This window comes from Rhinopithecus roxellana, chromosome 12 (assembly GCF_007565055.1).
Source record: "Rhinopithecus roxellana isolate Shanxi Qingling chromosome 12, ASM756505v1, whole genome shotgun sequence".
In the NCBI taxonomy this organism is placed as follows: Eukaryota; Metazoa; Chordata; class Mammalia; order Primates; family Cercopithecidae; genus Rhinopithecus; species Rhinopithecus roxellana.
In genome coordinates this window covers 89,487,816-89,511,164 of record NC_044560.1, presented here as the reverse complement: position 1 = coordinate 89,511,164, position 23,349 = coordinate 89,487,816, and positions in this window count along the sequence as shown.

Genomic DNA, 23,349 nt, shown 5'->3' with positions numbered 1-23,349 from the left:
TTTTGTTGTATTGGCCACCCCATCTGCAAAGGAAAGTGAGAAATGCGGTTGTTTTGTTTTTGTTTTTGTTTTTGTTTTTGTTTTATAGTGCTTATTCTATCCCAAGGAAATCATGGCTCTGTTAATAAGGAAGAAGAGAATGAGAAGACAACCAACAATCTTTGCCACAATTGCTAAGCAAAAGGCACTTGAACACTTTCCACAGAAGAGGCAGGCATGAAATAAATGAAAGGTTCGAGAATGGAGAAATCATGGCATAAAAGGTTGAGAGGAGAACAACGCAACCGAACAATGAAGATAAATATAAATACTTTTTTAAAGTCTAGGTATTCTCCAAATTTCTAACATTTATTTTGGAGAAAAGTTTTACATGATGTAAAATAAGAATAATATAATAAAATAATCTGTTTCTGAAACCTTAGTTTCTTTAAAACAATTATGAAGAATGAAGTTGGAAAAAGAAAGTAAAAGTGTGCTTAACTACTCATCTTATATACAATGATCTCAAAAGATTCCAATCCATACTCGATTTTGATAATTAGGGGAATGTAAATTGAAAACTATTTTTGAAAAATGTTGAGGTTGCTAATAGTGGAATTAGAGCCAACATTTATTTTCTAATACATTAAAGAAGATAAATTCAAAGAAAATACAATCCATTTACCAATAGACAGTTAAAAAAAAAAACAGCATAGCTAATGACAAGATGACAGGAGGGAAAAAACAAAATAATTAGTTATTACAATGTGTATAAATGTACTAAATTCCCCTATTAAAATATAGAGACTCTCAGACTGGATTGAAAATGAAATTCAACTATATTCTATTTACAAGATAATCAACTAAAACAAAGTTGTGAAAAAAGAATAAGAAGCAAAGGGATAGACAAAAGTGCATCAGGCAAACTAATGCAAGCAGAAAGGAAATTGAGGCCCACAGTGTCAATCAGGCAAATATAATTTGGGACAATAAAGAATTAAACAAGAAAAGTAGAGTCTTGTTTCATGGAGAAGGAATCCCAGGTTTAGGCTGAGTGTTTCTGTTAGGATTCCAGATCTATGTGAACAGAAGCTAAAGGGTCTCTTAGGAGATAATTCAAGCTGTGTCCATTGCAGGGGTTGGGATATGGCTGGACATGTCTTGTGGATGATAAGCTTTCTCTTACTAAAAGACTTTTTGCCTGAGACCTTAGGAGGCTCATCATTCATGATAAAGAAACCAAATTCAATTAATGTGACCTGGAAAGAAAATTGTAGTCACCAGAGGAAAATACCATTCTTAGGACAATGTGTTATCTATCATTGGAATTTGCCTTTTGGCCCATTCTCTGTAATTTTTCAAATCCAACCCTTCTGGAGAGCATAGAAATTGTAATTTAAAACCTAAAGGGTTATTTTCCCAAAAATGTGGTGAAAAAGTAAGAAACCAGCGGTATGTCCTTGGGATCCCTGTATAATGCAAAAGGTAAAGGGAGTTATTTATACACTTCCGCTTTAGTGCGTTCGGCACCATGCAATTTAATTGGTATAAATATTACTATGGCAGCAATATGGAGTGAGTGAGTCTGGAATTAGAACAGGCATTTAGAAAGCTGTCACAATAGTCAGAGGAGAGAAATGCAAGAAACAGCAGTCCTTAACAAATACATCCATGTTATCCATGTTGTATCCCGTAGATTCCTGGAAAAGGAGTGGTGCACCTTCTACATATGGCCATGGCAGAGTAACTGGGATCAGACTTCCCTCCCAATATAAACAATAAGAAAACTAGATGAAAGATATAAAGCAACTGTTTTCAAACATTGAACAACTGGCAGTGCAGGATTGTGATCCTTGTGAGCAGGTGAACAAATAAGGTGAGCCCTACAGTTACTGCAGATTTCTGCTGGCAGGTATTTTCTGGATCATGGTTCAAGAAAAGGGAACCCAAATCTTGTTGATTTGAAGAAACAGACATCAAAGAGAAGGATGATGAAATAGTTATAATTTGCAGAAAATAATTTACAGAAAAGGAGGTCCAAGTATCTGCATGGCAGAGTCCACTGAAGTCTGTGGCTGAATCCTAAGGTACGCAATGCTAGACAAAGTGACCAGAGGATTATAAGCTGAATAATTCTCAGAATCTACATAGGACTAGGATAAGTTAGAGATCTGATCTTTCAGGATGGAGAGGCCTGTAAACATCCAGAAAATTTCAGAAGAGAACCCCAAAAGTCTTGCCTTAGTAATAAAGCTAAACTAGCCCTAGAGTAAGGTCTATTTTAAACCCGTTATACACATGCACATACACATACATGTACTCATACACAGACACATAGATTGCTTTAACCTTGAAAGGATCAAGTTGATTTGTAAGCAACCTATTTGTCTGCCAGAACAAAATTTAACATTCCTTGAAGGATGACAACATAATGCTGACAATGTCCAGCATGCAATAAAAAATTAGTAGACAATCTAAGGAGCAGGATAATGTGACCCATAACCAGGAGAAAATTATGATTAAAACAACATTGGAAATGATAGAGGTGGTGGAATTAACAGAGACATTTTAAAAACAGCTATTATGAATATGACAGAGGATTTAAAGGAAAACATCAATATAACAAGAATATAAATGGAAGATTTTTTTAAAAAACAACCAAATGAAACTTTTAGAGATTGAATATACTGTACCAAAAATAAAATGTTCACTGAATGAGATTAACAGCAGATTAAATACTGCAGAAGGAAACACCAGTGAACTTGAAGACATAAGTAATGAAACCATCCAAAGTGAATCAGAGAGAAAAAAAAAGACTGGAACAATTAAATAGAGACTGAGCAATCTGTGGGCAATGTAAAATTTAATATTTGAATAATGAAAGTCTCAGAAAACAGTGGGGAGTGGATAGAAAAATATTTGAAAAAAGCCCCGAGACGGGCGGATCACGAGGTCAGGAGATCGAGACCATCCTGGCTAACACGGTGAAACCCCGTCTCTACTAAAAATACAAAAACTAGCCGGGCGAAGTGGCGGGCGCCTGTAGTCCCAGCTACTCGGGAGGCTGAGGCAGGAGAATGGCGTAAACTCGGGAGGTGGAGCTTGCAGTGAGCTGAGATCTGGCCACTGCACTCCAGTCCGGGCGACAGAGCGAGACTCCGCCTCAAAAAAAAAAAAAAAAAAAAAAAAAAAAAAAGCAATCATCATAAAATTTTCCAAATTTGATGAACACATAGACCTAAGAAACTCAATACACCTTAAATGGGATAAACACAAGGAAAACCACAGCAAGACACATCATTATCAAATGCTGAAAACCAGTAATAAAGAGAATATCTTACAAGTAGCTAGAACATAAAAACACATTACACACTAGTGAACCCATATGAGAATAGTCCTAAACTTTTATTCAGAAAGTAATAGAAGATAATGGAATGATAACTTTAAATGAGCAGCCAACAAGTGCTATCACCTTAAAACTGTATATCCAGTGAAAACAGCCTTCAAAAATAAAGGAAAGAAGATGGCCGAATAGGAACAGCTCCAGTCTCCAGCTCCCAGAGCGAGTGACACAGAAGACAGGTGATTTCTGCATTTTCAACTGAGGTACTGGGTTCTTCTCACTAGGGAGTACCCGACAATCGGTGCTGGTCAGCTGCTGCAACCCGACCAGCGAGAGCTGAAACAGGGCGAGGCATCGCCTCACCTGGGAAGCGCAAGGGGGAAGGTAATCCCTTTTCCTAGCCAGGGGAACTGAGACACACAACACCTGGAAAATCGGGTAACTCCCACCCCAATACTGCGCTGTACCAAGGGTCTTAGCAAACGGGCACACCAGGAGATTATATCCCACACCTGGCCGGGAGGGTCCCATGCCCACCCACGGAGCCTCCCTCATTGCTAGCACAGCAGTCTGCGATCTAACTGCAAGGCAGCGGCGAGGCTGGGGGAGAGGTGCCCACCACTGCTGAGGCTTAAGTAGGTAAACAAAGCCACTGGGAAGCTCGAACTGGGTGGAGCTCACAGCAGCTCAAGGAGCCCTGCCTGTCTCTGTAGACTCCACCTCTGGGGACAGGGCACAGCTAATCAACAACAACAACAACAACAACAACAAACCAGCAGAAACCTCTGCAGACCCAAACGACTCTGTCTGACAGCTTTGAAGAGAGCAGTGGATCTCCCAACACGGAGGTTGAGATCTGAGAACGGACAGACTGCCTGCTCAAGTGGGTCCCTGACCCCTGAGTAGCCTAACTGGGAGACATCCCCCACTAGGGGCAGACCGACACCCCACACCTCACACGGTGGAGTACACCCCTGAGAGGAAGCTTCCAAAGCAAGAATCAGACAGGTACACTCGCTGTTCAACAATATTCTATCTTCTGCAGCCTCTGCTGCTGATCCAAACAGGGTCTGGAGTGGACCTCAAGCAATCTCCAAAAGACCTACAGCTGAGGGTCCTGACTGTTAGAAGGAAAACTAACAAACAGGAAGGACACGCACACCAAAACCCCATCAGTACGTCACCATCATCAAAGACCAGAGGCAGATAAAACCACAAAGATGGGGAAAAAGCAGTGCAGAAAAGCTGGAAATTCAAAAAATAAGAGCGCATCTCCCCCTGCAAAGGAACGCAGCTCATCGCCAGCAACAGATCAAAGCTGGACGGAGAATGACTTTGACAAGATGAGAGAAGGCTTCAGTCCATCAAACTTCTCAGAGCTAAAGGAGGAATTATGTACCCAGAGCAAAGAAACTAAAAATCTTGAAAAAAGAGTGGAAGAATTGATAGCTAGAATAATTAATGCAGAGAAGGCCATAAACGAACTGACAGAGATGAAAACCATGACACGAGAAATACGTGACAAATGCACAAGCTTCAGTAACTGACTCGATCAACTGGAAGAAAGAGTATCAGCGATTGAGGATCAAATGAATGAAATGAAGCGAGAAGAGAAATCTAAAGAAAAAAGAAGAAAAAGAAATGAACAAAGCCTGCAGGAAGTATGGGATTATGTAAAAAGACCAAATCTACGTCTGATTGGAGTGCCTGAAAGTGAGGGGGAAAATGGAACCAAGTTGGAAAACACTCTTCAGGATATCATCCAGGAGAAATTCTCCAACCTAGTAGGGCAGGCCAACATTGAAATTCAGGAAATACAGAGAACGCCACAAAGATACTCCTCGAGAAGAGCAACTCCAAGACACATAATTGCCAGATTTACCAAAGTTGAAATGAAGGAAAAAATCTTAAGGGCAGCTAGAGAGAAAGGTCGGGTTACCCACAAAGGGAAGCCCATCAGACTAACAGCAGATCTCTCGGCAGAAACTCTACAAGCCAGAAGAGAGTGGGGGCCAAATATTCAACATTCTTAAAGAAAAGAATTTTAAACCCAGAAATTCATATCCAGCCAAACTAAGTTTCGTAAGTGAAGGAGAAATAAAATCCTTTACAGATAAGCAAATGCTTAGAGATTTTGTCACCACCAGGCTTGCCTTACAAGAGACCCTGAAGGAAGCACTAAACATGGAAAGGAACAACCGGTAACAGCCATCGCAAAAACATGCCAAAATGTAAAGACCATCGAGGCTAGGAAGAAACTGCATCAACTAACGAGCAAAGTAACCAGTTAATATCATAATGGCAGGATCAAGTTCACACATAACAATATTAACCTTAAATGTAAATGGACTAAATGGTCCAATTAAAAGACACAGACTGGCAAACTGGATAAAGAGTCAGGACCCATCAGTTTGCTGTATTCAGGAGACCCATCTCACATGCAGAGACATACATAGGCTCAAAATAAAGGGATGGAGGAAGATCTACCAAGCAAATGGAGAACAAAAAAAAAGCAGGGGTTGCAATCCTAGTCTCTGATAAAACAGACTTTAAACCATCAAAGATCAAAAGAGACAAAGGAGGACGTTACATAATGGTAAAGGGATCAATTCAACAGGAGGAGCTAACTATCCTAAATATGTATGCACCCAATACAGGAGCACCCAGATTCATAAAGCAAGTCCTTAGAGACTTACAAAGAGACTTAGACTCCCATACAATAATAATGGGAGACTTCAACACCCCACTGTCAACATTAGACAGATCAATGAGACAGAAAGTTAACAAGGATATCCAGGAATTGAACTCATCTCTGCAGCAAGCAGACCTAATAGACATCTACAGAACTCTCCACCCCAAATCAACAGAATATACATTCTTCTCAGCACCACATCACACTTATTCCAAAATTGACCACATAATTGGAAATAAAGCACTCCTCAGCAAATGTACAAGAACAGAAATTATAACAAACTGTCTCTCAGACCACAGTGCAATCAAATTTCTGAAGTTGGCCAAATTCAGTGTGACATGCAACAACATAGCAATCTCCTGCCCATTCGCAGAGGCATTCAGCAAATGGAAATCATATTTCAAGTGAAATCATGTTTGTGGGACAAACAACAGAGCACTGGGCTGCCTCCATCCCCCTCCCCTAAGACCCAGATGCAATGAGCATTCTGAAAGGGAGAATGGTTGCTGCATAGTGCCAGCCAATGGTGCTCACAGCCAAGAGGATAATTTTGGACAATTCCAGAGAGGGAGGCTCAGAGGCAGGTGCAATAGGGTGATGATGCTTCCCTATGGTGCAACCCACACATGCATCAAGCTGGGCCAGGGCCTTGGCCACTGCTGGTCATTCCTGAGGGCCATTTTAAGACATAATTGTAGGGTCCCATGAATGATTGTTTAGGAAAGGGAGAGGGAAACTGTAAACAATAAATCTTTTAGTCCACTCCTCTGATTTGTCTTAAGACCTCCTTCCTAAAATCTTGCATTACAGAAGAAAGCATTTACTTTTCTTTGCCTTTCAGTTCAATTTTAATTTGACTTTTTTTTTTTTTTAACCGAACTCCTTGCTGTAGGCAACTGTTGTAGGGGTCGGGGATCCGGAGAGGGGTGAGACACAGTTTCTGCCTCCATGGAATTCTCAGCATGTCAGGACAGCTGAAGGACAGAGGGAGAATTCCTGGGCTGGCCCACAATATGAGCCAGTAGGACTGCCCTGGCAGAAAAGGAAGAACCCAGACAGGTGAAGAGCCCTCGTTAGGCAGTGCAGGGGCTGGGCAAACCCCAAGGAGGCTGGAACCCTAAGGAAAGGTTATCTGAGCCGGTAGGTTGGGGGGGGACATAGGACAGTTCTGAGAATAAGAAGCAGGCAGCCAGAAATGGGTCAAGTGAGGCTCAGAGGTGGAGATAAAGCAAAGCTCTAAAAATAACCCACAACTAGTTAGATCAAAAAGCACTCAGTTGGGCGTGGTGGCTCACGCCTGCAGTCCCAGCACTTTGGGAGTCCGAGGTAGGCAGATCATGAGGTCAGGAGTTCATGACTAGCCTGACCAACATGGTGAAACCCCATCTCTACTAAAAACACAAAAATTAGCTGGGCGTGGTGGTGGGTGCCTGTAGTCCCAGCTACTCAGGAGGCTGAGGCAGGAGAATCACTTGAACCCGGGAGGTGGAAGCTGCAGTGAGCCGAGATCATTCCATTGCACTCCAGCCTGGGCAAAAAGAGTGCAACTCAGTCTCAAAAAAAAAAAAAAAAAAAGCACTCAGAGCATCCACGGAGCAAGAGGAAATGGGCAGCTCCTCCTGCCTGTGGCCCCTGTAACCTCATGCAGTGTTTCCATTCCAGATAGTAAGAGCCCCTTGCATGACTTCTGTCCCAGTAGTGTAGGGAGACAGTAACCAGCCAGGATGAAAGCGCTGTGTATGCAGGAAGCTCAGGTGCTGTCCGAGGTATTGAAGCAAGGGTCAGGTCAGGCTTCGTGGAAGTAATGACATTTGATGGAAGCCTGCAGGAAGGGTCAGGGCCCCGAACTTGGCACATCCCCTGGAGAAACCACCCTCCCCAGCACCGGATGCTTGAATGACTGGCAGTTCTGCTTTCACTCCTTCCCTGAAATCCCGTCTTCACCAACTGTTCTGGGGCTGGAACATTGAGATTCTGAGAGGCAGCAGGTCTATTGGAATGCACAAGAGGCAGCCTGCCTGCCATCTCCTCTTCTTTCCTTGGGCTGTGTTCCCAGGGAAGGCGAGAACCTTCTTCTTCATGTCTGCTGGGTGGAACATTTGAATCCTCCTGGGAAACCCCACTAATTCAAAACCCACTGATTCAGAATTTGTGATCATTTGAATGGGGACTTGGATGAACTTTCTCCTTGAACTACATATGTGATGGAAGGAGTTTTCTAATCACATAAATAGAGTAAGATTTTAAGAGTAATGATGGATTTAAAAGCTATTTTTCAAAGGTTTTAGGAGAAATAGGAAGCACAGAAGAGATCTGGGCTCATTCAGCTCAATCACAGGTAGGTTTGGTTTCCAGCCTCTGCTTGCATGAGTTCTCCTGTAATGGGGAACTCATCAGCTCCTGAAACAGCAAATTCCATCGGTGGCAGATCAATTAGCATTTTTTTCCCAAGATTTCTCTGTGTGGTCCCTAATTATCAGTCATATTCCTGGCCTCTGGATTTGCACAGAGACTTTGTGTCATAAGGCTGCCCATTAGAGACCTGAAGATGGACGCTTCAGGTCTTCTTCTTCTTCTTCTTCTTCTTCTTCTTCTTCTTCTTCTTCTTCTTCTTCTTCTTCTTCTTCTTCTTCTTCTTCTTCTTCTTCTTCTTCTTCTTCTTCTTCTTCTTCTCCTCCTCCTCCTCCTCCTCCTCCTCCTCCTCCTCCTCCTCCTCCTCCTCCTTTTTCTTCTTCTTCTTCTTTTGAGATGGAGTCTTGCTCTGTCATCCAGGCTGGAGTGCAGTGGCACTATCTCAGCTCAATGCAACCTCTGCCTCCTAGGTTCAAATGATTCTCCTGCCTCAGTCTCCTGAGTAGCTGGGATTACAGGCATGCGCCAACATGCCTGGCTAATTTTTGTATTTTTAGTAGAGATGGGATTTCACCATGTTGTCCAGGTTGGTCTCGAACTCCCGACCTCAAGTGATCTGCCCGCCTTGGCCACCCAAAGTGCTGGGATTATAGGCATGAGCCACTGTGCCTAGCCAAGGTCTTCTCTTTTCTGGTTATGCATGTAGGAATGGGTCTTGAGGCCTCAAGTCCCAGGGAGAGATTGTGGATTTTCTGGGCAATAAATTGTAGCAGGCTTGCCTCCTGGGGATGGAGTGCACATTCCCCGCAAAGTCCTGGTCAGGGAAGGGTTGGGGACCTGGGGGGTCTGAGTCAGGTGTGCCCTGAAAGCAGGCCCATGGTGGGAGGTCTTAACCAACTGAGATGGGTAGGATGGCACAGGCTGTGGAGCAGAGTGCCTTGTAGGTACTGCAGGGAACAGGCCCCAGGCAGCTACATTTACTGAGCACTTTTCTTCCCTCCACCCTCTATCTTCCATCCTCACTGTTTCCTTTCTTCATGTCCTTCTTTCCCTTTCCTTTTGTCTCTCTAATCCATTTCTGGCTGATGTCCCCATCCCTCTCTCTCTCATCTCTGCCTTTCAGCCAGCTTCATTCTCCTTGTTTCCTATTCCTTCTATCTCACTCTCTTTCTTTCTGTTTTTTGTGGTTCTCTCCCTTCCTCCTGCTCTTTCTGACTCCATCCCTGCCTCTCTGTGCACTGTCTCCCTGTCTATGCTCCATTCAAAAAGAATAGATCATATACACAACCACACTCAACTAGAGCTAGTCATGAGTTGGGGTTCATTTATCTGTTATCTTGAATGTTTTATGCAGGTCGGCGACCCCTCCTTGAACTAGTATTCTATTCCCTGCTTCTGAGTGATAGTCCTTGATTTATTTATTTTGTGTATCTATTTTGTGATAGCTGAGAACGAGTAATTTCTGCAGCAAACAGGATACATATGTGAACATCCAGATTCACAAATACAAAATGATTTGCTTCAGAAATTATCTAAAAAGCCAGTGCATTTACAATGTGATTCAATTTACAAAGATTACCTTCATGTGCAAGCTCTCCGTAACATCCCTCTTATGTACGGTTGCTTAATATCTGAGTCTTTAAAAAATATGTTTGCAAGGCTAACCCAGTCTCTGTTCTTTTGGACAACTGGAGGACATGAAATCATTCTTTGAAGGCAGGTTGACATAGTGGGAAATGCACAGATTTTCAATCCTGGTTCCTCAACCCTCTGTGTATAGGAAGGTTTAGCCTCTCTGAGCCTCTGTTTTCTCATCTGTAAAATGGGGCCAATAAAACTACCTGGCAGGCCTATTGTGAGGAATAAATCAGTTGATATTTGTAGCTCATGATCTTTGAAGCTGGTAGGGTTACTTGAGAGTTGGGAAGTCAGTGTCTCTAGGGTCTTCCTTGGCACTTTCTGATCACACTTTGCAAAATCATTAAACTTTGGAGACTGCATTTAGGAAGCCCATGATTCTCAGCAATAAATCCTACCAGAAGAACCTTCATTGATTACCAGAATTCTTAAAGGGAAACTTGTTTGGAACTGACATGTGAGGAAATGCTGTAACACCCTGTCATTGTTAAAGTTTTGGTTAACAAGTATGTTTGAAATGATCTGTGTGATAGAACTATTATGTTTCTTAGAGACAATAGTTTGGTATGAACTTAAACTTTGGAAACGTTAAGGTTCTGTAACAAAAGGAAGTAGTATCCAATGATGTAGCAGAGGAAGCAAATTTCAGCAATGAATAGGAAAGACAAAAATTTGAATGAATTCATGCCAATGAAGAGGACAGTAGAAAAGGTGAGGAAGTGATTAACCAGAGAGAAATGTGTAGGACTGGAGAGAATGGAACTTTGGCCTACAAGCTGTGGTAGTTTCAAGTTGCTTTATCAGGTTCTTCCCCCAAGGATGGAGCAGATGTCAGACACTGGAGGAGGGGCTCTGCCTCTCTCATCTCTGCAGAGCTCCATTTGTGAACTGAAGGAGGAAAAGGCTGGGAAATTGGTGGCAAGAGACAGCCAGAAGGCCTTAGAGGGCATTCCTAAGAGGAGTTCTCAGCCAAGGGAAGGAGACTGTAAAAGCTTTTGACCCCAAATTAATGCTAAATCCCAAGTCCATGGAGTGAGTTAAGTACTTAGATCAATGCAAAGCACTTTACTTGGTTCTGGGAATAAATCCAGGCCAGATTGGTTTATATAGTCTTAGATACTAGTTAATAACTAGTTTATTGCAGCACTATTCACAATAACAAAACCATGGAACCAACCCAAATGTCCATCAATGATAGACTGGATTAAGAAAATGTGGCACATATACACCATGGAATACTATGCAGCCATAAAAAAGGATGAATTCATGTCTTTTGCAGGGACATGAATGAAGCTGGAAACCATCATTCTGAGCAAACTATCACAAGGACAGAAAACCAAACACCGCATGTTCTCACTCATAGGTGAGAATTGAACAATGAGAACACTTGGACACAGGGTGGGGAGCATCATACCCCAGGGCCTGTCATGGAGGGGTGATAGGGGGAGGGATAGCATTAGAAGAAATACCTAATGTAAATGATGAGTTAATGGGAGCAGCAAACCAATATGGCACATGTGTACCTATATAACAAACCTGCACATTGTGCACATGTATGCTAGAACTTAGAGTATAATTTAAAAAAATAACTAGTAACAAAAGAACAGAATGGACGCTAGCAACTAATTCTATTCCATCCTATCCTATATGAACTATTTCTGTTTTAAAGAGACGTGTTTCAAATTGCTATTCCCACTCCCTCAATTTATATTCTCTTCTCAATCCTGGCCAATTCAGCCTCTGTCCCACCTCTCCAAAACTGCTTGTGAAGGTCACTAGTGACTGTCATGTTGCTAAAGCCAGTGGCCACTTCCTATGTCATCTTATTTGACCTATTAGCAATGTTTAGCACAGTTGAGCATCAGCTCCCTTTCTGCATATTTTTTTTTTTACTTTTTATTTTGAAAATGCTCAAACCTACAGAAAATTTGCAAGAATATTACAGTGAACACTAATATATCCTTCATCTGGATCGACCTGTTGTTTAACAGTATACCATATTTGTATTAGCTCTTTCTCTTCATAAAAATAGACCTATTGGCTGGTGTGGTGACTTATGCTGATAATCCCAATGCTTTGGGTAGCCAAAGCAGGAGGATCACTTGAGCCCAGGAGTTCAAGGTTACGGTGAGCTATGATCATGCCACTGTACTCCAGGCTGGGTGATGCAACAAGACCCTGTCTCTATTTAAAAAAAAAAAAAAAAAAAACTTATTAGTTGCTGTTTTTGCGGAATCATTTAAGGATAAATTGCAGACATTATGGCCCTACACCCCTAAAGACTTATACCTGTGTCTCCTAAGAAGAAAGAAATGTATTATTGATACAATACCATTGCCCAAAAGAGATTCCATATTCTAATTTCTGCCAATTGTCTCAATAATTGACCTTTACAACAGCAACAAGAAATTTGTAATCCAGGATCCAATACGTGACCATGCATTGCGTTTAGTTGTCATGTTAATTTTGTTTCCTTTAATCTGGAACTGTCCCTCAGCCTTTCTTTGTCTTTTACCACATGAACATTTCTGAAGAGGATAGCAGTTGTTCTCTGGAATGTCTGATCCTTTGTCGTGATTGGATTCTGATTATCCATGTGGAGCAGGAACACTGCATACATTATGTTGTATTCTTCTCAGTGCATGACATCGTAAGGCCTTGATGTTGCTTTGTCCCATGCTGGGTGATGCTCGCTTTGATCACTTAACTAAGGTGGGATATACCACGTTTCCACACTATGAAGAGATTTTTCCCTTTGTATTTATTTACTAAGTGATCTGTGGGAGATACTCTGCTCTGAATCACCAATGAAATATTACCTAAAGATTTTTAGATCCCTTAGTGATCTTTACCTGAATCAATTATTGCAAAATATTGACTCTCTTACTCTATCATTTCTTCTATGCTTTTTAGTTGTCATTCTACTATAAGGAAGACTTTTCTCTTATCTCTCACTTTATTCGTTTACTTGTTCGTTTTGTACCAGAATGAACTCATGGGTTATTTTTTAACTCGGTAAGTTACAATCCTGACTATTATTACTCATTTTAATGTTTAAATTATCCCCAATTTGCTCGACTATTTTAGGTTGGCTTCTGTATTCCTTTTGATGTACTGAGATGCAGAACAGACAAATGAACAATGGCCAAACCACATGTAAAACTAAAAGTTTGACCCATAATCCGCAGCCACCAGCCCAGAAAGCCAACCCATTACCTATAGTAACCAGCCCAGGAAGCCAGCTTGCTATCCATAAGTCAGACTTGTAGGAAGTCAGACCACTGTCTCTAGCAATCAATACCAGAAGCCAAACAATAAATCCTCTAATAATCAGCCGAACATGGCCAGGATTAGATCAACAACTGACAACTTCCCTAATTTTTGTCTCTGATTCCAATTTAGGACCAGAGAAAGCCAAATATGCTTCTTTAAGCAATCACATAGGACACCCCACTTCTAGTTAGCTTCCCTACAGCTTCCCCATGTCAGACCCCCCAGTCAAGGTCCATCTGAAGTCTCCCGTTTCTCCTACTACATGTATGTAGGCTTTCCCACTCCTCAGACTGCATTCAAGTCTCTGCCAAAATATAAGTGACAGCAGCTGACTCCCATTCCCTACTAAGCTCAGAATAAGTAGCCTTTGCTTGTTCTCATTTGAGTGGTCCTTGTTGATTTCCACAGCAACCCCCATCATTTTGTCCATCGAGCAGCTGCTTACTCTGGCACCAGAAGTTCCAGGCTCACCATTTACTCTCCCTGCCTTAGCCCTGGAATCAGCCTTTTCTCTAAAAAGCCCACATTCCTTTTAATGGGGACTGATACTTAGAAACCAAGATCTGGACTCTATCTGTGCTCATTGTTACCAGGGTCACTGTGACCTTTTAAGAACACCTTCTTTCTAGAGGACACTCCCCAGTTTTCTTCCTGACTGCATTCCACATGCCTTCACAATCTCCTCTGCTCTTACTCTTCTTTAATCAACCTCAAAATCTTTAAGCACACATAGTTTCAGTCTTAAGTCTCCTTCTTTACGGCAAGATAATACATTCAATTGTTTTTTAAAATATCTATTTACTGAACACCTGTGGCACAGTGGAAATAACTCAGACCAAGTGATGGGAATCTTGGGTTCAAGTTCAGATATTTTATTTACCAATTATATGGCCTAGGGCAAGTCTTTTGAGCAAAAACCTTACTTACTTCATGTCTAAAAAGAGTCATAAAATGAAATAATATAGGTAAAAAGTGCTTTATAAACTGCAAATAATAGTCATGACACTTAAGTGTGCTGAAATGTTTCCATCTCATACATGTATTACTAGGATCAAATGAGTTACCACATGCCAGGTATCTAGGACAGTGCCTGCTGCATAGTAGTAGGTGTCATATGTGTGTTTGTTATTATTATCACTAATGTTATTACAACTGGTTACTTAGCTTATATCCACTCATTCCTCTGAGTAGTAGAAAGCCTTCCTTCCAATTTAAGGTAAACCCTGTCACTTCCAGATTTAAATATAATGGCTTTAAGATTCTCTCCCACTTTCCCTTTGCCCATTGATCTTGGTTGGGAGATGTTGCGGTGAGTATGGTCAGAGGGTGTCTGATCCCTGACTTGCTGACCCCCTTCGTTGAGGGTGTTCCTGCCCTCTGATATCAGCTGTTAACCCAATACACATTCCATTCCACCCCGCAGCTAATGATGTCCTCAGGGCACCAGGGCTGCCTACATCCCTCCCTTGCTCTGGCTTCCTTTGGATTTGCCAGTCCTCTCCTCTGGGGTCACAGAAACTTTTTTCTGATTTCCTCTCACTGTGCTGGGAAGCATAAGCCTCTGATGCAGGCTGGGAGCCTGAATGCCTAGGCAATTCAGTCCGCATGGCTGCTCCACCTCTCAGACCGTGGTAAGTCAGAGCTCCCTGAGAGCCCTGCTGCTTCCCCAGCCTAGATCTCATCACCTTGCTCTCTGAGTCTCCACCCTACCTTCTCCCCACAATTAATCTAATTTGTCTATCAGGTTCCTGTCATTCCAGCAGCAGCCTGCCAAGAATTCAACCTAAATAGATAGAAGGGCTCAGCCACTTCTCAGGGGCCAGCAACTAAGTTCCAGTCATATCCTCTTCTACTCTCCATCTCCCCAACTGATCCATCTATTTGGGGGAAGGAAAATATACTTATATTATTATGTATTCTTCCCTACAATATTGTTTAAATCTATATTTTCTGATATTCAAAACCAAACTTCTAGAATAAAAACAAAAAATAAACCTATAATCATTTTTCTTTCTTCAAAGCACAACTTTCAGATTGGAAATTTTAGTTTTTAATGCTTTCATTGCTGTTGTACAAATATCTACTTAGAAGCTCACAAGTTGAGAAATGGACTCTTTGTTCCAAGCTGTGCCCTCTCAGGGCAGCTGCATTAATAGGGGGGGAAACAGTAATAGGTACACGAAACCATATGAAGAAATGCAACCTCCATTTCAAAATATTCCACTGTACCATAAAAACAATAGCATTTTTTTTTTCTGGGACAAAAGCTATTTTCTGGAACAAGAGCTTTGACTCCTCAGGTTGGTCAGTTGGATTCAATCTATATCATCCTATATCAATTAGTATCAACCTAATCAACCTATTATCCATCTTTATTGCCTCTGTGTAACTTCCTTGAGTCTGCCCACTTGCGTGGACAGTGGGGAGGAAGAGATTATCACTAAAACCGCATCTGAAACAGGCATACCTTTTACATTTAATGTGAGAAGGATGTCCCAAGTACCCACTGTGGAGCAGAGACCTAGACTGGATGTGGGCCAAAGAATGAGCTTGGCCAATTAGGAAGGTCTTCCCGAAGATGGGTTTAAAGTCAGGGGTTGGAAGATGTAACCGACTTATGGATGTGGAGGGGCTGAGTGGAAGGAGACAGAGGACAGTTATGCACATGGGGTGAGATACTCCAGGCCAGCAGCACTTTGGTTTTGCTGGAACGGATGTGCACAATGCTGATAGGCTGGGGAACCACACCCAGTGAAGACGCTAAATGCCAAGCCGTATCATTCAGAATTTGGGCAGCAGCATCAGGATTGGGTTGTGTATTTGGTGATCCAAGATATCTGAGGAGTTCCCTGGGGACTCCAGTTCCCACATATCAATAGGGAATTTGGGCTTGTATTCATAGCTTTTAGAGCAGGGCGCTCTTAGTTCATAAGTTAGTGCACGCCAGGACCCACCATGAAAGTGTGTCCATGAATCCACTCATCTGCTGGGTTCAGCTGAGGGAGGGTAAAGTCTTTGCTGGTTGCATGCTCTGGGCCTGGTTCAGGATCAGCTTCATTTCTCACCTGGACTCCTCTGGCTGGTTAGTTGAGCCTACGCTTTAACATCCTCTATCAACTGATATCAACTTGGTCTCTGTTTATTAATAGACATCTTCTATGGCTTTCTATTGTCTTATGGATAAAATCGACATGCCCTCTCTGATCTATACGCCCTATTGTTCTCTGGGGCCTCCAACCTTACCTGCTGCCACTCTCCTCTTTTACTCTGCTCAGCCTATCTGATCCTCTTTTTGTCCCTTTAATGAGCCCAAAGTGTTCCTGCTTCATATTGCTTCTCCTCACAATTCCTGTGCCTACAACGCTCTTCTTCTAGGTCTAAAATATCTGACTCCTTCTCACCCTTCCCAGGCCTCAGCTCAAAGTTAGCCACCTTTTCTCACCACCCCCACTTTACCTCTTGTCTTCCCCCACATCATATTCCATTTCTTTATGGTGTTTTATTTTTGCCACCTGTCTCTATTTGAACCGTCTGTATTTGTTTACGTGCATGTTGTCTGTCCCCCACTGTGAGGTCAGCCCCACAAAGGGACTTGCTTCCTTGCTCATCCTGCACCCAGCATTTGGGGTTGTTCCTGGCCTCTAAGAGGGGCTCAATAATACTTGTTGAATGCTGGATGAATTCCAAGCCAATCCAATCCACTCCACTCTGTTGGTCAAAGATAATAAGACAAAGTTCTGCTCCACTTCCCTCCCAGCCCTGCAGCATCGGAGATCCTTGGAGATAAAAGGGCTTTTAGCTATGCATAGTCTAGTCCAATGGGTTTTCAATTTGTTATTTAGCTGTGGAAGTTGTTTTTGTTGTTTTGGTTTTCAAATGAAATCTTGCACAAAAGGCTAATTTATAAAAGCAATAAAAGAAGAGCTGCTAATGAAAGCCAGGTTTCTCACTGCTAGAGAAGGAAGACCCACTAAGCAAGGGGGAAAGGCTGGAGTGAACCCTGTGGTGCTGGGTTACGTTCAGTGATATCTGTATAAACTCGTATTTACTTGTTTGTGTAGATAAAAAATAAAAAGAGATGTGTGAGCATACACGGGTTAGTGGACACCCATGTATTTTCATAGCTCTGTTCCCTGAGAGGGCCTGGAAGCCGTGGTGCTTCAGCAGAAAACAACACACTTAGTGCCCAGATCTATTAATAAATACTATTCTCTATTAAGAGTTAGGGCTCCATGGAGAAATGGCTGATTCTAGAGCTGGGGCAAGAAGAGACAAGATGACTCTGGGGCACTTTGTAGTGATAGAAAGTGAAGAAGTGTGCGCGCGAGAGAGACAGAGAGAATAAGAAAAATGATGGGAATATGTCAAAAGGGACACAGGAGCCAAAGTGACAATAATATTCCTATTATAAATTTATTTTCTTTGTAAAGAAAATAAATTTGTTAGTCCATACTTATATAAGTAAATATTGAATAAATAAATAGGGGAGAAGAGAAAACCTTTCCACACAGAAACATTTCAAATAAATTATGTAGATCTTTCTTCCTCAAGGAGGTGGAGCCTAGCTCCCCATTCATTAAGTATGGATTCTGGCCAGTGACTGCATTCCAAAGAGTACAGTACGGGAAGGGGGCACAGGGGAGGAGAGTGATGTTAAGTGGAGAAACCTAATAAACACGACCTCATCCAGGTGATCAAGGACAACATTAGTAGTGATAAGTCATGTGTATTGTGTACACTTGATAGGATGAGATGAACATGGCACTTTACCCCTGTCATCTTCCTTCCCCAAAACCCATAACTCCAGTCTAATTAAAAGAAAAACATCAGACCAGGCACGGTGGCTCATGCCTATAATCCCAACATTTTGGGAGGCCGATGCAGACGGATCACTTGAGGTCAGGAGCTCAAGACCAGCCTGACCAACATGGTGAAACCCAGTCTGTACTAAAAATACAAAAATTAGCTGGGCATCATGGCACATGCCTGTAATTCCAGCTATTTGGGAAGCTGAGGCAGGAGAATCACTTAAGCCCAGGGGGCAGAACTTGCAGCCAGCTGAGAGTGCACCACTGCACTCCTGACCGGGCAACAAAGACTCCATTTCAAAAAAATAAATAAATAAAAGAAAAAAGAAAAACATCAGAATTCCCAGGTGGGATCATTCTACAAAATATTTGACGAATACTCCTTAAAACTGTCAAGGTCATCAAAAACAGGAAAAGTCTGAGAAACTTTCACAGCTAAGAGGAACCTAAGGAGACGTGATGACTAAATGTAATGTGGTACCTTGGACGGGATCCCAGAACAGAGAAAAGAACATTAGGTAAAAACTAAGGAAATTTGCATAAAGTAGGGTGTTAGTTAATAATAATATGTCAATATTAGTTCATCAAATGTACCATACGAATTTAAGGTATTAGTAATAGGGGAAACTGATTGCAGGATATATAGGAACTCTCTGTACTATTTTTGAAAATTTTCTGTAAATCTAAAACTGTTCTAAAATAAAAGGATTATTTTTTAAAAAAAGCTCACTTAACAATATTTTAAAATGTGTGAGTTTTACTGTATAAAAATAATACCTCAATTTTTAAAAATGAAAAAAATTAAGGAACATGAGAGATTTCCCCAACATAGCTAGTACGTGGTGAAGTTAGAATGATAATTCAAGTTGTCTTATTCTGTATCTCAGTCTACCTGCTATGGACTAAATTGTGTTCCTGCCTCCAAAATTCTTACACTGAAGCCCTCACCCCTCAATCTGACTATATTTGGAGATAGGGCTTTAGAAAGTAATTAAAGGTAAATGATGTCATAAGGGTGGGATCCTACTCCAATGGGATTGTTAGCCTTATAAGAAGAGGAAGAGAGAAAAGGAGAGATAGAGGTTCCCCAATCCTGCACCCACTCTCCCACCCACACACACGCACTATGGAAAGGCCATGTAAGGAGAAAACAACCACCCACAAACCAGAAAGAGAGCGCTTATCAGACACCAAACCCTGCCAGTCCTGGATCTTGGACTTCCCATCCTCTAGAACTGTGAGAAAATAAATTTCTGTTGTTTAACCCACTGTGTGGCATTTTGTTACAGCAGCTGAAGCAGACTGTCTTAGAAATACACTACCTTAGAGAATAAACACTAGGCCAGGTGCACTGGCTAAGCCTGTAATCCCCCCACTTTAGGAGGCCAAGGCAAGTGGATCACTTGAGGTCAGGAGTTTGAGACCAGCCTGGCCAACATGGTGAAATCTCAGTCTCTACTAAGAATACAAAAAATTAGCCAGGTGTGTTAGCATACACCTGTAATCCTAGCTACTCAGGAGGCTGAGGTAGAACTGCTTGAACCCAGGAGGCGGAGGTTGCAGTGAGCTGAGACCATACCAATGCACTCCAGCCTGGGCAACAGAGCAAGACTCTGTCTCCAAAAATAAAAAAATAAAAAGAAAATAAACACTCTAAGTTATTGAATGCTATGTCCTAATGTCCTAAGCACTGTTCTGAGAGCTTTGTAGACATCTGATCTTCACAGTAACTATAAAGGGTGGTTAAGTGATATTACTATCTCCATTTTGCAGAAATCTGAGGTTTAAAAAGGGTAACTTCGCTGGGATCACACAGCTAACAAGAGTTTGATGTGTGTCTCCCACTCATGATTATTTGATGTTAAAGCCCAAACTTTTTCAACAACTTCCCAGGGTCTATTTGTGGAGAGAAGAAAGTTATATTCTAGCTCCTTGAGGACAGACCATCTGCACAAATAATTTGGAATGCTTCTTCATGGGGTATTTGGCTTTTTTTCTCCATTTATTAATTTATCCAATCATTTATTTCTATCAGTATGGTCTCATAGATATTGATTTTATATTTTGGGTTATAATCCAATACTTTCTTTTCTTTGTTGCTTACATAGTTCCAGCTTTGGCTCCTGAGAGCTCCTTTGGTTGGCTCCCAGATCACTTTGACCTAATACTATTACCGTTTCTTTTTGTTTGTTTTAGTTTTATGAGCACTTTCTTACTTTCCGGCACTACAGGATACCCCAGTATCATGCTATATGTTTTCTGCCCTACTCCTACACTCAACCATTTCTCCAAGAACCCTGGTCCCTTTCATTAGAGAATGGTATTAGAAACCAGGATCTGGCATGTGTGGTCGTTGCTACTGTGTGTCCGTGTTTCTAGGCCCTCTCAGCTGACAGAAAAAAATATGTGTGTTAAAAGGAATCCATGCATATACACAGAACTGTACATATTTCTATATGCCACCATCTGTATCTACATTAACCCAAACATTAGTTCCTGCTGATGTCTCCAACTCAAATCTCTTATCACATGGACCATTTTAGCTTCCTCCTTTGCTCATTTGTAACCTCCCATTCCAACAGTGAGAAAACTGACTCCTACCATCTGCCATTCATTTACTTAATTGTTCACTTGCAGTATATATGCTTAGTGCTGTCGGAATTGTGTTAGCCAGTGCCCCATGGGAAACAACTTTATCAACTAGAGAACAGTATTTATCTGTAGCCTTTACCTTTAGTTCTATTAACTCCACTCATTTCCAAAGTTACTTAGGTCAGGACCTTTTCCCGCACCCTCTTCCATGAGGTTGTTTCATACATTTGTACACAGTTAGATTGCTTTGTCACATTCTGTCCCAGACCTTAATCATCTAAAAGATTTTTTTTTATTTTCATACATTAAGGCTCACTCTTTGCACTGTAAAGTCGTATAGGTTTTGATAAATGCATCCTGTCATATATCTACCATTACAATATCATACAGAATAGTTCTGCAGCCCTAAAACCTCCCCTGTGCTTCACCCATTTAACCTTCTCTTCCTACACCTGGCAACCACTTATCTTTTTACTCTTAACATAATTTTGCTTTTGCCAGAATGTCATATAATTGGAATCATACAGCATGTAGTCTTTTCAGAATGTCTTCTCTTATTTAGCAATATACATTTAGGATTTGCTCATAAGTTTTCATGGCTTGATAGCTCAAATTATTTATTGACAAATAATACTCCATTGTAAAGATGTAACAGTGTTTTTTATCTATTCATCTACTAAAGGGAATCTTGGTTGCTTCCTGGTTTTGGTGATTATGAATAAAACTGCTATAAACATTTGCATGCAAGTTTTAGTGTGGACATGTTTTCAAGTCATAGGGAGCATAACTGCTAGAGAATGTGGTAAGACTATATTTGGCTACCTAAGTCTCCTGAAGCAGCTGTTCCATTTTACATTTCCACTATCAAAGAATGAGACTTTCTGTTGCTCTACATCTTCACCAGTAATTGGTATTGTCAGTTTTTTGGATTTTAGACATTCTAATAGGTGTGTGATTATATCTCGTTGTTGTTTTAATTTGCAATTCTCTAATGACATAGGATGTTGAACATCTTTTCATATGCTTATTTGCCATCTGTATATCTTCTTTAGTGAGGTATCTGTTCAGATCTTGTGCCTATTTTTAATTGAGTTGTTTGTTTTCACATGGTTGTATTTTAAGAGTTCTCTGTTATTTTGGATACTAGTCCTTTACCAGATACCAGATACGTGTTTTTCAAATATTTTCTCCCAGTCTGTGGTTTGCCTTTTTAGTCTCTTAGCAGCATCTTTCGGAGCAGAAGTTTTTAATTCTAATAAAATCCAACTTCTCAATTTTTTATTTCATGGCTTATGCTTTTGGTGTTATAGCTAAAAACTCATCACCAAACCAAGGTCATGAATTTTTCTCCCATTAATCAGTTTTGACAAATATATACTCATGCTTTATGATTTCGACTGTGCCATCCAAACAGACAGGTGGAAGTCTTAGCCCATAGCACCTGTGACTGTGGCCTTATTTGGCAATAGTGTCTTTGCAGATGCAATCAAATTAAGGTGAGGTGATTGGGGTAAGTCTTTATACGGAGAGGGAAATGTAAACACTGAGACATAGGGAGAATACCATGGAAACATGGAGGCAGAGACTGGAGTGATGCATCTACAAGCCAAGGAACACCAAGAATTGCCGTCCTTCACCGGAAGCTGGGAAGGGCACAGAACAGATTCTCCCTCAGAATCATTAGAAAGAGTCAACCCTGCTGACACCTTGATTTTGGACTTCTAGTCTCCAGAAATGTTAAATAATAAATGACTATTGTTTTAAGGCACTCAGTTAGTGGTACTTTGTTACAGCAGCCCTAGGAAACTAATATAGCATGGGTAACCATCACCCCAATAAAGATATTGAACATTTACATCACTCCAGAGAAATCCCTCATCATGCTCTGTCCCAGTCAGTGTCTCTCCTAAAGGTAACCACTATTCTGTTTTCTACCATCATCGTTTAGTTTGCCTATTCTAGAACATCTTGTTAACATTACAAAACATTACATAATTATTTTTGTCAAGCTCCTTTCACCCAACGTAATGTTTTATGGGTTGATCCATATTGTCTCACATATTAGTAGTTTCTTCTATTTGTTGCTGAGTAGTATTTTAATTAATATACTACAGTCTGTTTACCCATTCACCTATTGATGGACAATTGGGTTGTTTCCAGTTTGGGGCTATTCTGAACAAAGCTGTTACGAACATTCTCACACAAATCTTTTTGTGAACATATGTTCAAATATTTAGGAGTGAAATTGCTGGATCATAGGGAATTACATGTTTAACTTTATAAGAAACACCCTAACTCTTTTCCAATGTGGTTGTAATATTTACATTCTCACTATTACAATGTATGAGAGTCAGAGTTGCTCTACACCATCACCAAACGGTATTGTTAGTCATTGTTGTTCATCTCATTGTGGTTTTGATCTGCATTACCTGGATGACCAGGGATGTTAAGCATCTTTTCATCTGCTTAGTGGCCATTCATGTATCTTCTTTTATGATGAATCTGTGTAAATCTTTTGCTCATTTTTTATTGGATTATTTTGATTTTTCATTATTGAATGATAGGAATTCATTATATATTTTGGACAAAAGTTCTCTTTCAGGTTTATGTATGGCAAATACTTCTATCAGGCTGTAGCTTGCCTTTTTATTTTATTAGTGTTATTTTTAGAA